The 15,627-nt window shown below is 44.3% G+C and overlaps 1 protein-coding gene across 1 annotated transcript in view; it reads right to left on the bottom strand.

Annotated features, from left to right (window-relative positions):
* TMEM248 (transmembrane protein 248) overlaps positions 1 to 15,423 on the bottom strand; it is a 34,274-nt gene extending 18,851 nt beyond the window's left edge. Inside the window, exon 1 of the mRNA XM_064593072.1 lies at positions 15,167 to 15,423. The gene's annotated coding sequence lies outside the window, so the exon portion shown is untranslated. The remainder of the gene's footprint in view (positions 1 to 15,166) is intronic.
* Between the last annotated feature and the right edge of the window lie 204 nt (positions 15,424 to 15,627).

The following is a 15,627-nucleotide window of genomic DNA, read 5'->3' as shown; positions in this document are numbered from 1 at the left end:
CCCACTTTCCCCCATCTTCGTGTGAAGATGTATCAGCTCTCCACAGCCCTAAGACCTCTATATCCAAGAGCTCAGTGAGTATCTCTATACCTACACATTCCACAACATGTCCGAAACTGAACTCATCTGCTTTCCTGCCAATATGACTCTTCTCCCTCTATTCCCCATCTCAATACATAACTCTGGAAAACATCCTAGACTACTTGTGCCTTCCCCACTATATCCAAGCAATTATTAAGTGCTAAAGATTCTCTTTATTATCTCTTACTTCCTCTTCCTCTCCATACTCCTCGGCTACTGCCCTTAGTTCAGGCCCTCATCATCTTTTTCTTGTAACTATCACTAAGAGTCTCAACTGGATCTGCCTATACCAGTTAAATAATCTATCCTCCACATGCTGTGAGAGTTACTTTTTCCAAATGTAAATCTAGGCACGTTACTGCTTAAATCTCTCAGAGCTCCAACAACCAAGGAATGAAGTCCAAGCTCCTTAGAATGGCAAGTCACCATGAGCTAGGTCTTGTCTACTTCTCAACAGTCTAACTGCTTACAATTCCTGAATATATTAGACAATATTATAGCTTCAAGCCTTTCAGTCTACTGGTCCTCCTGACCTTCATGAACCACATCCCGCTACTTCACCCTCCTCTTTCAAGACTCAAGGGACACCTTCTCTATGGAACCCTTCCTGGCCCTTCCCCACACCCAGCCCCTCAGGGAGAAGTGACCACTTTCATTTATATGCCCCCACTCTACTCTGCAAATTTCTCACAGAGACACTGAAACACCTCACTGCAGTTGTGTATGTATACATCTATCTTCCCAACCAAGCTGTAAGCCTCTCAACGACAGATACAATGTTTTACTTGTCTCTGCATAATCAATACCCAGACACAAAATAGGCAGTTTTTAAATGTGCAAGTTCATTAATGCATCAAATAAATCCAGACTTAAAACATAAACTAAAAAATAATTTAGAAAATGATTATAGCAAGATTGCAGGGTACAAGGCTAATATAAAGAAGTCAACTGCATTCCTATATATGCCAGCAGGAACAAGCTGAATTTGACACTATAAACACGATACCATTTATATTAGCACCCCCCAAAATTAAATACTCAGGTATCAATATAACAAATATGACAAGATCTATGTGAGGAAAACTACAAAACTCTCATGAACAGAATCAAAGCACCAAATAAACAGAGCGATTCCATGTCCGTGGATGGAAAAACTTGGTATGTCAAAGTGTCAGTTCTTCCCAACTTGACTTATATACATTCAACACAATCCCAGTCAAAAGTCCCATCAAGTTATTTTGTAGATATCAACAAACTTTTCTAACATTTCTATGGAAAGGCAAAAGAACCAGAATAAAAGAAATACTGAAGGAAATTTGGAGGACTGACTCTACTCAACTTTAAGACTTATTATAAAGCTACAGTAATCAAGACAGCGTGGTATTGGCCAAAGAACAAACAAATAGACCAATGGAACAAAACAGAGCATCCAGAAACAGACCCACATAAATGTAGTCAACTGATCTTGCTTTGACAAAGGAGCACAGGCAATACAACGAAGCAATAACGCATCGTTTTCAACAAATGGTGCTGGAACAACTGAACATCCACATATTAAAAAAATGAATCTAGGGGCGCCTGGGTGGCTCAGTCGTTAAGCGTCTGCCTTCAGCTCAGGTCATGATCCCAGGGTCCTGGGATCGAGCCCCACATCGGGCTCCCTGCTCGGCAGGAAGCCTGCTTCTCCCTCTCCCACTCCCCCTGCTTCTGTTCCTGCTCTCGCTCTCTCTCTCAAATAAATAAATAAAATCTTTAAAAAAAAAAAAAAGAAGAAGAATCTAGACACAAACTTATACTCTCCACAAAATGAATTCAAAAGGGACCAGACCTGAATGTAAAATGCAAAACAATAAAACTCCTAGAAGATAACACAGAAGCAAACCTAGATGACCCTGAGTTTGGTGATGACTTTTTAGATAGAACACCAAAGGCACCATGCATGAAAGAAAGAACTGATAAACTGGACCTCATTAATGCTCAACATCACTGATCATCAGGGAAATACAAATCAAAATTACAATGAGTGATCACATCATACCTGTCAGCATGGCTAAAATCAACAACACAAGAAACAACAGGTGTTGGGGAGGATGCAGAGAAAGGGAATCCTCTTGCACTGCTGGTGGGAATGCAAACTGGTGCAGCCACTCTGGAAAACAGTATGGAGTTTCCTCAAAAAGTTAAAAACAGAACTACCTGATGATCCAGCAATTGCATTATTAGGTATTTACCCAAAGAATACAAAAATACTGATTCAAAGGGATACATGCACCCTAATGTTTACAACAGCTTTATCAACAATAGCCAAATTACGGCAACCTCCCAAGTGTCCACTGACTGATGAATGGATAAGGAAGATGCAGTATATATACACAATGGAATATTACTCAGCCACCAAAAAGAATGAAGTCTTGCCATTTGTAACCACATGGATGGAACTAGAGAGTATTATGCTAAGCGAAATAAGTCAGTCCGACAAAGACAAATACCATATGATTTCACTCCTATGTGGAATTTAAGAAACAAAACAGAAGAGAACACACTGACAGTTACCAGAGGGGAGGAAGGTGGGGATGGGGGATGGATGAAACAGGTGATGGATGAAACAGATGATAGGAATTAAGGAGCGCACTTGTTGTGATGAGCACCAGGTACTGTATGGAAGTGTTGAATCACTATATTGTACACCTGAAACTAATATAACACTGTATGTTAACTAACCAGAACTTTTTTTAACTACCTAGAATTTAAATAAAAACTTTTTAAAAATTGGGCTCATTACAATTAAGAATTTCTGCTCTATGAAACACACTGTTAAAAGAATGAGAAGACAAGCACAGACGAGAAAATATTGCAAAAGACATATTTGATATAGGATTGTTATCCAAAATATACAAAGAATTCTTTTTTTTTTTTTTTAAAGATTTATTTGACAGAGAGAGACAGCGAGAGAGGGAACAGAAGCAGGGGGAGTGGGAGAGGGAGAAGCAGGCTTCCCGCGGAGCAGGGAGCCCGATGCGGGGCTCGATCCCAGGACCCTGGGATCATGACCTGAGCCGAAGGCAGACGCTTAATGACTGAGCCACCCAGGCGCCCCTATACAAAGAATTCTTAAAACAGTAAGAAAACAACACAATTTAAAAATTAGCCAAAGACCTTCACACCTCAATAAAGAAGATCTACAGATGGCAAATAAGTATACAAAGAGATGCCCCACATCATAGATCATCAGGAAATACAAATTAAAACAACAATGAAATATCACTATACTTGCTAGAATGGCCAAAACCCAGAACACTGACAATACCAAATACTGACAAGGATGTGGAGCAACAGGAACTCTCATTCAATGCTGATAGGAATGCAAAATGGTACAGCCATTCTGGAAGACAGTTTGGTAGTTTCTTTTTTTTTCTTTTTTTCTTTTTTTTTAAAGATTTTATTTATTTATTTGACAGAGAGAGACACAGCGAGAGAGGGAACACCAGCAGGGGGAGGGGGAGAAGGAGAAGCAGGCTCCCCGCAGAGCAGGGAGCCCGATGTGGGACTTGATCCCAGGACCCTGGGATCATGACCTGAGCCGAAGGCAGTCGCTTAACCGACTGAGCCACCCAGGCGCCCAGTTTGGTAGTTTCTTACAAAACTAAAACATACTCTTTTTTTTTTCCAATATTTTATTTATTTGTCAGAGAGAGAGCACAAGCAGGGGGAGCGGCAGGCAAAGGGAGAAGCAGGTTCCCTGCTAAGCAAGGAGCCCAATTCGGGGCTTGATCCCAAGGCCCAGGGATCAGGACCTGAGCCGAAGGCAGACACGCTTCACCGACTGAGCCACCCAGGCATCCCAACTAAAACATACTCTTAACCATAAGATCCAGCAACCGCACTGTTCGGTATGTGCCCAAAGGAGTTTAAAACTTATGTTCACACAGGTAGGCTAAGGTGGTTCAGTCAGTTAAGGGCCCGACTCTTGATTTCGGCTAAGGTCATGATCTCAGGGTTGTGAGACTGAGCCCTGCTTCAGGCTCCATGCTGGGCATAGAGCCTACTTTGGATTCTCTCTCTCTCCCTCTCCCGCCCCTTAAAAACAAACAGAAATAAACTTATGTCCACACAAAAATCTGCACATGGATTTTTATAGAAGCATTATTCATAACTGCCACAATTTGGAAGCAACCCAGATACCTCTCAGTAGGTGAATGGATAAACTGTGGTATATCCAGACAATGGAATGTATTATTTGGCACTAAAAAGAAATGAGCTATCCAGCCATGAAAGGCAAGGGGGGAATTTAAATGCAGATTACTACATGAAAGAACCAATCTGAAAGGCCACATACTATATGATTCCAACTATATGACCTTCTAGAAAAGGTAAAACAATGGAGCCAGTAAAAAGATCAGAGGTTGCAGGGGGGAGGGAAGGAGTGATAAATAGGTGAAGCACAGAGGATCTGTAGGGCAATGAAAACACTCTGTATGATACTATCATGGTAGATACATGTCATCATAAATTTGTCCAAACCCCTAGAATATACACCACCAAAAATGAGCGCTAATGTAAACTATGGACTCTAAATACTAGCGATGTGTCAACCTAGGTTCGCCAATTATAATACATGTATCACTCTGGTGGGGGATGCTGACAATGGGGGAGGCTGGGCACGTGTGGGGACAGAGTGTTTTACAGGAAATCTCTGTACCTTCCTCTCATTTTTGCTATGACCCTAAAATTGCTTTTATAAACTTGAGTATTTTATTTTTTAAGATTTTATTTATTTATTTGACAGAGAGAGACACAGTGAGAGAGGGAACACAAGCAGGGGGAGCGGGAGAGGGAGAAGCAGGCTCTCTGCGGAGCAGGGAGCCCGATGTGGGACTCGACCCCAGGACCCTGGGACCATGACCTGAGCCGAAGGCAGACACTTAATGACTGAGCCACCCAGGTGCCCTAAACTTGAGTAGTTTAAAAAAATAAAAATCTAGAAATGACACTACTTAGGTTAAGAGTCGTAAGATTCAGAAACAAAAACATCAACAGTAAATTAGAGTTCTATAAGTTTAAAGTTATAAGCCTCTTCTATGTGTTTATAAAGAGTTTATTAAGAAAGAACAAAATCTGAATCATATATAAAAATAAACATCTGGAACTACAATTATGAAACATCTGGAAAAATAGAAAAATCTAGTAAGTTCACTTCTAGAGAAAACTGTCTATTAAAACCATGTCACACCAGAATGTAAACACTTATATAAGTATCAACATAAATACCTACAAATTAGCAAACAACATCAACATAGCTAATTTAATTAGACAAAGTTCCAGAGGAGGCCAACTGTATTCACTTAAAAGTGAAAGCTTTTTTCTTTTTTATTTTGTTTTCTTTAGAGAGAGAGCCCAAGAGCGAGAGCGGGAAAGGAGCAGAAAGGGAGAGAATCCCAAGCAGGTTCCATGCCCAGCATGGAGCCCTACATGCAGGGCTCGATCTCACAACCCTGAGATCATGATCTGAGCTGAAATCAAGAGTCAGACAGTTATCTGACTGAACCACTCAGGCGCCTGAAGCTTTTTTTATTTTTTAATAAAACAATTAAAAGTCCAAATACGGGGCGCCTGGGTGGCTCAGTCGTTAAGCATCTGCCTTCGGCTCAGGTCATGATCCCAGGGTCCTGGGATCGAGCCCCACATCAGGCTCCCTCTTCTGCGGGAAGCCTGCTTCTCCAAATACTTCACAAACTTTTTTTTTTTTTAAAGATTTTATTTATTTATTTGACAGAGAGAGAGATAGCGAGAGCACGAACACAAGCAGGGGGAGTGGGAGAGGGAGAAGCAGGCTTCCCACCAAGCAGGGAGCCCGATGTGGGACTCGATCCCAGGACCCTGGTATCATGACCTGAGCCGAAGGCAGACGCTTAACGACTGAGCCACCCAGGCGCCCCAAATACTTCACAAACTTAAAGTTCCTTTCCTACAAGTGTTTTCAAATACAAAGTTAACAAAAGCTAAACAAATTTATTTCCTCTGCAAAAAATGACAACATTTCTGTAACCTTCACCACAGTAAATGTCACCTCTAATTAAAGAATAAGTTAAGCTCTGTACAGGGATACGAAAAGTAGATGAGAGAGAAAGCACACTCTCTGACCCCCTCCCCTAAATTCATCCCAACTTCAATGAGCGACTTGCACAAAGATAAAGCGAGAAACCACCAGGGTTGTGACGCTGCCTCCCGGCAAAGTCTAGGGATCTAAGGCACTCAGAACACAGGCAAAACGCAATTTTCACAAGCATGTGATTAAGGTCTTTTGACAAAGTACCTACAGCTCTGAAACGAGTTCAATGACCACACTAAACATCAGGTGGCAATTTAAGTAGGCAAAAGGCTGAGATTATCGCTGAGTTACCTCAAGCATCCCGCAAGTTAGGAGAAACACCAGTCACTTTAAAAGGGGAGGAAAAGGGCTGTTAAACTTGCTAGAGACCAACCTGGCCACACACATCAACAGCATTAAAACCCAGCACACTCTTATCTCTACAAACTTCACCTGAGAAAATACTCATTGCTGAAAACAAAGATTTAACTAACATAGTTATCTTAGGAGTGTTTAAAATGGTAAAAAATGAAAAACCAGATATCCAACAATAGTAGGGAAATGGTTATGGGATGATATATCCCCAGCAGAAACACTATAGTCATTAGACACACAGGATCTATAATAATATACACAGAACAAGGCTATTCAGGTTTTTTTAAGTATGAGAGTATATGTGCACATAAGCACCCATATGGGAAAAAAAAGACAAATAACAAATCCTCAAAATGGTTCTCTCTAGCTGCTGAGATTACATATATCTTCTTCTTTTTAAAATATTTCCAAATGAGGGGCACCTGGGTGGCTCAGTCGGTTAAGTGACCGACTCTTGGTTTCAGCTCAGGTCGTGATCTCTGGATCATGAAATCGAGCCCCATGTCGGGCTCCCCGCTCAGCGGGGAATCTGCTGGATATTCTCTCTCCCTCTCCTCTTCCCGCCCACGCTCACGCATGCATGCACTCTCTCTCTTACATAAATAAATAAATCTTTTAAAAATTTTTCCATCATGAATATGTATTTCCTTTGTAATAATTTCTAATAATAAAATTTATAAATATAAATAATCCTCAATAGATCCTGCTGCTCTCGTGACCAAAATAGAACTTCATTAAATCTTTTTTTTTTTAAGATTTTTTTTTAAGATTTGACAGAGAGAGACACAGCAAGAGGGAACACAAGCAGGGGGAGCGGGAGAGGGAGAAGCAGGCTTCCCGCTGAGCAGGGAGCCCGATGTGGGGCTCCATCCCAGGACCCTGGGATCATGATCTGAGCCGAAGGTGGATGCTTAACGACTGAGCCACCCAGGTGCCCCGAAACTTCACTGAATCTTAATTCTGTTCACTTTCTTCATGAATAAAGGTAGGGGTGCCTAGATGGCGCAGTCGGTTGAGAGTCCAACTCTTGGTCTCAGCTCAGGTCATGATCTCAGGGTCGTGGGATTGAGCCCCGTGTCAGGCTCCGTATTAGGTGTGGAGTCTGCTTGAGCGTCTCTCTCCCTTTCCCGCTACCCCTCCCGCTCATGCTTTCTCTTTCTCTAAACTAAATTCTTTAAAAAATGATGAAGGTGATAAATAAGATAAATAACAGAACTGTTTAAGACTAAACTAGAAAAAAAATAAATAGAAAACAGGATGGTCCTCCAATACATCCCAGTGCTAAAGAAAGGCAAAGCTTAACTTGCAGTGATTTGTGCTCAGAGGGATCTGTAAGAAACCAAAAATAAATGAAGAAAGAATATTTAGGTGAGGTTCCTCCAGACAACCCAGTACTGTGGGCTCCTGGGGCAGGTGGTGCATAGAGGTTCTCCAGACAAGTGTGGGCTCCTCCATTGGGGCAGAGATTGAGAGGCCAGTGGAGGGCACAGAGGGGAGGAGGTGACCATGAGCCAAAGAGGTACCCAGGATGGTAAGGTGTCTTGAAAGGCAGGAGAGAAGAGCTTCAAGAAGGAACAGGTATTGAGAGGTGAATAAGTATAAGGAGTAAGAAAAGAAAGGATCTGAGTCTCTCTGTGCTTTAAAAAGTACCTAGTTGATGGGGCGCCTGGGTGGCTCAGTCGTTAAGCGTCTGCCTTCAGCTCAGGTCATGGTCCCAGGGTCCTGGGATCGAGCCCCACATCGGGCTCCCTGCTCGGCGGGAAGCCTGCTTCTCCCTCTCCCTCTCCTCCTGCTGTGTTCCCTCTCTCACTGTGTCTCTCTCTCTGTCAAATAAATAAAATCTTAAAAAAATAAATAAATAAATAAATAAAAAGTACCTAGTTGAAACTGGGCTTGCATAATCCTCCACCTGGCAAGATCACTGGTGACCTTTAAAACCACACTCTGGCAGAGGGAAATCAAATGGGAAGGAGAGAAGAACAAGGATGAGGAGACATGCTTCAAATGAAGGGGACCTGTGACAGGGTCAGAAGTGAGGAAATTGACAAGAGAAAGGAGCTACTCAAAGAAGGTGGCTGCCCAAGGGACCAGTGCCACTGAAATATGTAATTTTGTATCTTGATTTAGCATTTTATTAGAAAGAAAGGAAATTAACATTGATTATGCCAGATAACGAGCCCTTTCACAGGGTCTCCCTCTCTCCCAAGTATACCACAGAGCTATGTGCTCAAGTTTAAAACTATAATCTAAAACTAGAACTTAAGTTCTGCTAAACGACAACCTGTGACCCGACCAAAAAGTTCACTCTACGTGAACAACAAAACCACCGTTCATCTTAAACCAGATTTTTGGCCTAAAGCTAAATGGGAAATTCCTTAAACCTCTTCTATAAAGTCGCGTCCTTTTCAAAGTTTGGAAGAGACTAGGAGTTGGCGGGGGCGGGGGGGGGGGATGCCACAGGGAAGATGAGAGGGGAGGCTTGGAGAGCCTGTTCTGTATGCCTACCCCAGGAAATACCTTGCTCCTGTGCTAAGAGAACAGCAGGAACTCACCTGGATGTGGGAGAGGGGCCCGCTTTGAATGTAAAAATTAAAGTAGCATTCCTCCAATATCCTGAGCCTAATAAAGAGCATTCATGGATGTGATACCAGATCATCCAACACTTAGCAGAGAGGAGGGCACTTGCTGGCATCACAGAAACCCTGGGCGATCTCAAGCACCCAGCTACCACCCTTCCTCCCCTACCAAGAAGCAGCGAGTGTAGACAGAACAGACCCTCAGAGAGGCAAGTAAGTAGTGATGAAGACAAAGGAACACTTCCAGGCGTCCAATGAGGTCTCAGATGCTAAAGCCAAAGTCGGAATTGCAGTCCGCACGCACCTCCCTGCAGAATGTGACACACTGGGGCACAACGTCTTACACGGCCAGGGAGTTCCTTCTGCTCAGATCTGGCCACCCTGTCCTCCTCACGGCGGACACACCATTCACAGCTTCCCATCAATTTTCCACACCTATCTCCCACCCCAGATCCAAACATCCACCTACGGGAGCTCTCTACTTAGCTGGCCCACAGGTTACCTTGAGCCAACCAGGCCAAAACTTCTACAAATCAGCTCCTCCTCATAATGACAGACGCAGCCATCCACCCAGTGACCACTGTCAGCCGTTCCGGGGTCTCTCCCCCGCTTACAGTCACTAGTCTAGCAGCTCGCGCCTTGTAAATGTCGCTCACAAGCCGCCGTTGCTCTGCCTCCTTCGGCCAAACTGAAAGCTGAATGTATCCTGCCCGTGTTGCCCCGCTTCCGATGCTTCCACAGCCCCTACGGCAGGCCCGGCCTCACACAGAGCAGACGCTGAACAAGAACATCCGACACGACCGCCCACTGTTTACGTGAGAGGCACACTGTTCTAGGAGTTTTGCACATATTGTACATGATCCTCACCACATCTGTATTTACAGATGAGGGAATTAAGGCCTGAGTAAGTTAGCTACCTTAGCCAAGGCCATACAGTAGTAAATGAACCAGGATTCAAATCCAGTCAGCCTCCAGAGCCAGCGCATTAACCATTAGGCACATTACTGCCTCCCAGTAAATGTTATGGATTTGGATAGAGTCAACCCTAGTCAACCCCCAACAAATGAGATAAAAACCGAAGAGTATCCATACAACTCTGTGGTTAAGACATCAGCAGTGATACAAGCGAAAGCCCTTTCACTATGGTGATGTGAGGAAGGAAGAAACAACCAGACTACAAAGTGCTAAGGAGAGAGTATCATTTTTAACAGCGACTACTTAAAACATGCCCTGTGCCAGGCACCATGCCAAGTGCTTTACCTACATGGTACTTTTTAATGCTCACAACAATGCTAGGTGGATACTACTATCCTGATTTTACAGAAGAGGAAACTAAGTCAAAAGAGGTTAAGTAATTTGTGCAAGGTAGTAAGTGGCAGAGATCGACTCTGACTTAATTCATCTGACCTCAAAAGCTGTGTCATCAATCACAATACCAGGCTGATAAGTAGGTGTCAAGTCCAATGCCAAGTTGAAAAGAAACAAACAAAATTTTCCTATGCCACGGATACATAAAGTGTTTTTAGTCATGGACTTCAATCAAAGCACAAGATCGATTTTTCTGAAGTTTAAAATGGTTAACTTATTTTCCATCTCTATAAGCAAGGCAATTCGTATCTCAAAACTCTCATCAATTAGAGTATAAAGCAAAGATGAGTAGAATCTTCTGTCAATGGCTTCTTGTTTCTCAAGCTAATATAATTCATAGTGTAGAAAAAACTTTCACATTAACTCACAAGTTTAAATGATCAAGACAAATTACAATAGAAAGCATAAGTTTTAGTTACTAAGCGTGCATTTTAGGCAACACCAGTACTCAAAGACAAAAAGGAAAGGAACAACATGAGCTGACATAATTACATGTTTGTAACCAGACTTATTTTCAAAATTCGGACTCAGGCTGTACTTCCACTCACTTATAATTAATGAGTGGTTGGCTCCATTTTCAAAGTCATAATATAAAAATCATGGTAAACTCCAACATGCCCCTCTCCCTTTTTAAAAAAATTAATTCACCATAGTTCCAAAGTGGAAAATAATTTATCTTTTTTCTTTAATTTTTTTAAACTGCTGACCATCTTAAAAACCAAATTAAAAGTATCCCCATATTAAAGTTTAATGACTTGGGAGTTTAATTAACAGATATTAAAAAAATAAATCATGAGTGATGACAAGATTAAATCAACACTAAACATGCAATATGAAATTATAACATCCAAATTCAGTATAATGACTGGAAGATGTTGTGAAAACAGCACTTTTAACCAAACAGCATAAAAGTCCAACTGGCAAATGACCCTACTTTGCAGACTCTCATCGCCAAAGGTTGCTATATAGTCCCCAGGACTACACTTAGGTCTGTAATTATACACAAACTACAGACCTCTTGTCAAATTTATTCAATTTGTACCAGGGAAAGGTAATTTAAAGATCTCCATATTTATCAAAATAAATCCAACATGGAAAATCAATTTGTTAAAAACTCTCTTTCCTCCATTTCGTTTTTTTATCACTATGATACTGTGCTCATTTTATTTTTTTAAGTTTTTTATTTAAATTCCAGTTAGTTAACATATAATATTAGTTTCAGGTGTACAATTTAGTGATTCAACACTTACATCCCCCGGTGCTCATCACAAACAGTGCCCTCCTTAATCCCCATCACCTATTCCACCCATCCTCTCACCCACCTCCCCTCTGGTAACCATCAGTTTGTTCACCATAATTAAGAGTCTGTTGCTTGGTTTGCCTCTCTTTTTTCCCTATGATCATCTGTTTTGTTTCTTAAGTTCCACATATCCTTTTTTTTTTTTTTCATTTTAATTGGAATGTCATAGTAAGTTACTTTTTAAAAAACCCTCTTACATGACAACAGAATTCTGCAGCATGTTATTGACAAAAAACATCATGCAGATTGTCCATCCCTGGACTAATGTCATGCTGTGGCCCCCGTTAAAACCACTCTTTTTCAGGGCGCCTGGGTGGCTCAGATGGTTGGGCGTCTGCCTTCAGCTCAGGTCGTGATCTCAGGGTCCTGGGATCCAGTCCCGCATCGGGCTCCCTGCTCCTTGGGAGCCTGCTTCTCGCTCTGCCTCTCTCTCTCTGTCTCTCATGAATAAATAAATAAAATCTTTAAAAAAAAAAACAAAACACCACTCTTTTTCAGATGCTTATCTATAACGAGGAGACAGAGCAGTGGGTAGAGATGGAAGAAGAATCTAAAAGAAGCATTAAAAAGTTAAGAGGGTGCAGTCCTGAGCATGTTTAAAGACAAGGATAAGCCAGTGAGGTCCTGAGACTAGTCATAATGTTGCGAAGCAATTACATGGCATCCTACTTGAATGGCTTCAAAGGTTCCTGACAATACTGGGTAAGAGGAATAAACCACATGTCTGTGAAGTGAACTAGATGTCAGTAAACACACTCAGGAACTGGCTAAAGAGCTTGCCATCCATCACTTGGCTGTTGCCAGAGTGGCAGAGACCATACTAGAGCTGTGTTCTTGCAAACTAAACACAGGCACGGAAACAACTTGCAGACACCAAATTTAATTTCCTGATTGTTAATACCAGACATAAATCACAATCAGCATCTTTTTCATTGTCCTTAAAATAAGTTAAGCACTGCTTTGTGTCACTGGCTGCATAACAGAACAAAAGAAACCCACCAAATGAAAACAATTCTTTAGAACCCAGAAATCTACCAGAAGCCAGACTGGGTAGTCTGTGTTGTTTTTTTTTTTGTCTTACCTTAGAAAAGCATTTAACCGGAGCACTTGGGTGGCTCAGTCAGTTAAGCGGCCGACTTTCTTTTTTTTTTTTTAAGATTTATTTATTTGACAGTGAGACACACAGCGAGAGAGGGAACACAAGCAGGGGGAGTGGCAGGCAGAGGGAGAAGCAGGCTTTCCACCAAGCAGGGAGTCCGATGCGGGGCTCGATCCCAGGACTCTGGGATCATGACCTGAGCCGAAAGCAGACGCTTAACAACTGAGCCACCCAGGCGCCCCAAGCATCTGACTCTTGATTTAAGCTCGGGTCATGATCTCAGGGTCCTGGGATGGAGCCCTGAGTTGAGCTCCATGCTCAGCCGGGAGTATGCGTGAGGATTCTCTCCCTCTCCCCCTCTCCTCACTCTCTCTCCCTCCCTCCCAAATAAATAAATCCTAAAAAAAAAAAACAATAAGAATAAGAATAAGAAAAGCATGGGGCGCCTGGGTGGCTCAGTCGTTAAGCGTCTGCCTTGGCTCAGGTCATGATCCCAGGGTCCTGGGATCGAGCCCCGCATCGGGCTCCCTGCTCGGCGGGAAGCCTGCTTCTCCCTCCCCCAGTCCCCCTGCTTGTGTTCCCTCTCTTGCTGTGTCTCTCTCTGTCAAATAAATAAATAAAATCTTTAAAAAAAAAAAAAAAAGAATAAGAAAAGCATTTAACCCTTAACCGACTTCCCCTGCCAATGATTCTAGGCTCCCACTGTCCAGCCACCTTCCTTTATGAAGCTTAACGGTAACAAAACCCCTGATAGTTGTTATCTCCATAGGGCAATTGCGTCCTGCCACTTTTTTTTTTAAAGATTTTATTTATTTATTTGAGAGAGAGAGAGAGAAAGCACGAGTAGGGGGAGGGGCAGGGGGAGAAGCAGGCTCCCGGCCAAGCAGGGAGCCCGATGTGGGACTCGACCCCAGAACCCCGGGATCATGACCCGAGCGGAAGGCAGACGCCCAACCGACTGAGCCACCCAGGCACCCCGCGTCCTGCCACTTTTTAGAGCCTATTGCTTTCTCTAAGTATGTTCCCTGAGGGCAGAAACAATTTGCACCAAGGTCTTGCCTCTCTTCCCTGCAGCAGCTGCAGCTACAGCCCAGATAGAGGTGAGCTCAATCAGCATTTGGGGATCTCAGTACCCAGACGTGGGTGGCAGCCCCGCTTCCAGTCCACCTCAATTAGGCCACAGAAATTCTTCCCACACCTTTACTAGGAAGTCAACACAATGCCTCCTTATCCTAGGAAAAAAACATGCTTGGAGTCATGAAGTACATCTCAGCTGCACAACAGGTCAATTTCCTTTTCTTAAATGGGGAAGCTGGAAAGTGTTCTTACCCTTCAAGCAATTTCATATACAGACAGCACACAAATGCTCAGACCCCAAGCTGACCAGAGAGCTTCAGGGACAAAACAATTTATTAAACATTCGTCATCAAATTAATCAAATTCCAGCACTGGAATTTTTCCTCCCACTACCTCCCACAGCGGCTCACCTTGGAGGCAGGAAAGCAGTTCAGGAGGAGCCGCAATCTTTCCTGCGTTAAAGCAGGCTGCAAAGAAGCTCCCCATTCATCACCGAGGGCTGTAATCCGCTAGTTGACAACTAAACTACAGGCAACGGATTCTTCAACGAAGGCCCCCTCACCAGCTGTCCCCCGGTTACGCTGTTCACACAATTCAAAACAGCACAACAGGCTTGGTTTTATTCCTAACGGTGCTTATCAAGAGAAACAAAACTATGTGCCTCTAAATTACCCCGAAGCCACTCCTTAATTTACGAAAATATGAGTGAAGATAATAATCCGCCCCATCTCTCCGTATTTACCAAGCTTGAAACATAAAATGCCACTATTCAAAGTTTTTGCACATACGCGAATCTCTCCCTCCTATCTTCTTTCTGAAATGTGTATACTTCGCAAATGGAGAAGTAAGGCAAACACGACCCAAAGTCAAAAAATGGCAAACTACCAAAATGTTCCCCGTGCCAAATCCAAATTATCCAACCTCAGGTCCATACGTGGGAAGTCCTGCCATGTCGGGGGCGGCAGGGCACCCGTGCTCCGGGTATGCAGGTGGACCAACCCCGGTGGCGGGTGACCAGGCCCAGGCCGGCGGAGCAGGCCAGACCTGGGCTAATGCGAAGCGACCCCCACCGGCAACTGGGGCGGGGGCTGCAGCCCCGAGAGGCGGCGAAGATACCCGGCCAGCAGGACCGCTCCCAACCAGCGCGTCCCCCTCCCGGCCCCGCGCTCAGCCCCGACCCCAGCCCGCCGGCCCCGGCTCACCCCGCCCCGGTGGGCAGCGGCGCGCCCCGGGCCCAGCCGGGCCAGCTGGTCGGCAGACGCCCGCGGCCGCTCAGAGCTCACTCGCGGCGGCGCGCGGCGGGCCCGGGGCCGCTCGGCACCATCTCCCCGCCGCGCCGGGGCCGGCGTCGGGCTCCGCGGGGCCCAGGCGAGGACCAAAGGCCAGTCCGGCTCACGCCGTGGCGACACAGACTCGTCTCCGGGTCCGGCAGCCGTGGTTTCCGGGTAGAAAAAACGCCACCGCCAACGCTGCCGTGACCTCCGACACCTGGCGCCCGACGGCGGCGCGGCCGGGACAAGATTCCTTAGTCGCGGGCGGCAGAGACCACGCCCCCTGGTTGGGTCCCGTGAGGAGGGGCTTGCGTGTGAGTACGAGGGCTGTGTGCGTCCAGACGTGGCGTGCGTGCCGTGCTTGCCGGTGTCTGTGTGAACGTAGCGTCGTA

Source organism: Mirounga angustirostris, unplaced genomic scaffold (assembly GCF_029215605.1).
Source record: "Mirounga angustirostris isolate CCGP_5_RB_7025 unplaced genomic scaffold, mMirAng1.0.hap1 SCAF_5, whole genome shotgun sequence".
NCBI classification, from domain to species: domain Eukaryota; kingdom Metazoa; phylum Chordata; class Mammalia; order Carnivora; family Phocidae; genus Mirounga; species Mirounga angustirostris.
Note: the sequence above shows the minus strand (reverse complement) of the source record. Positions and strands in the feature narration are given on the sequence as shown.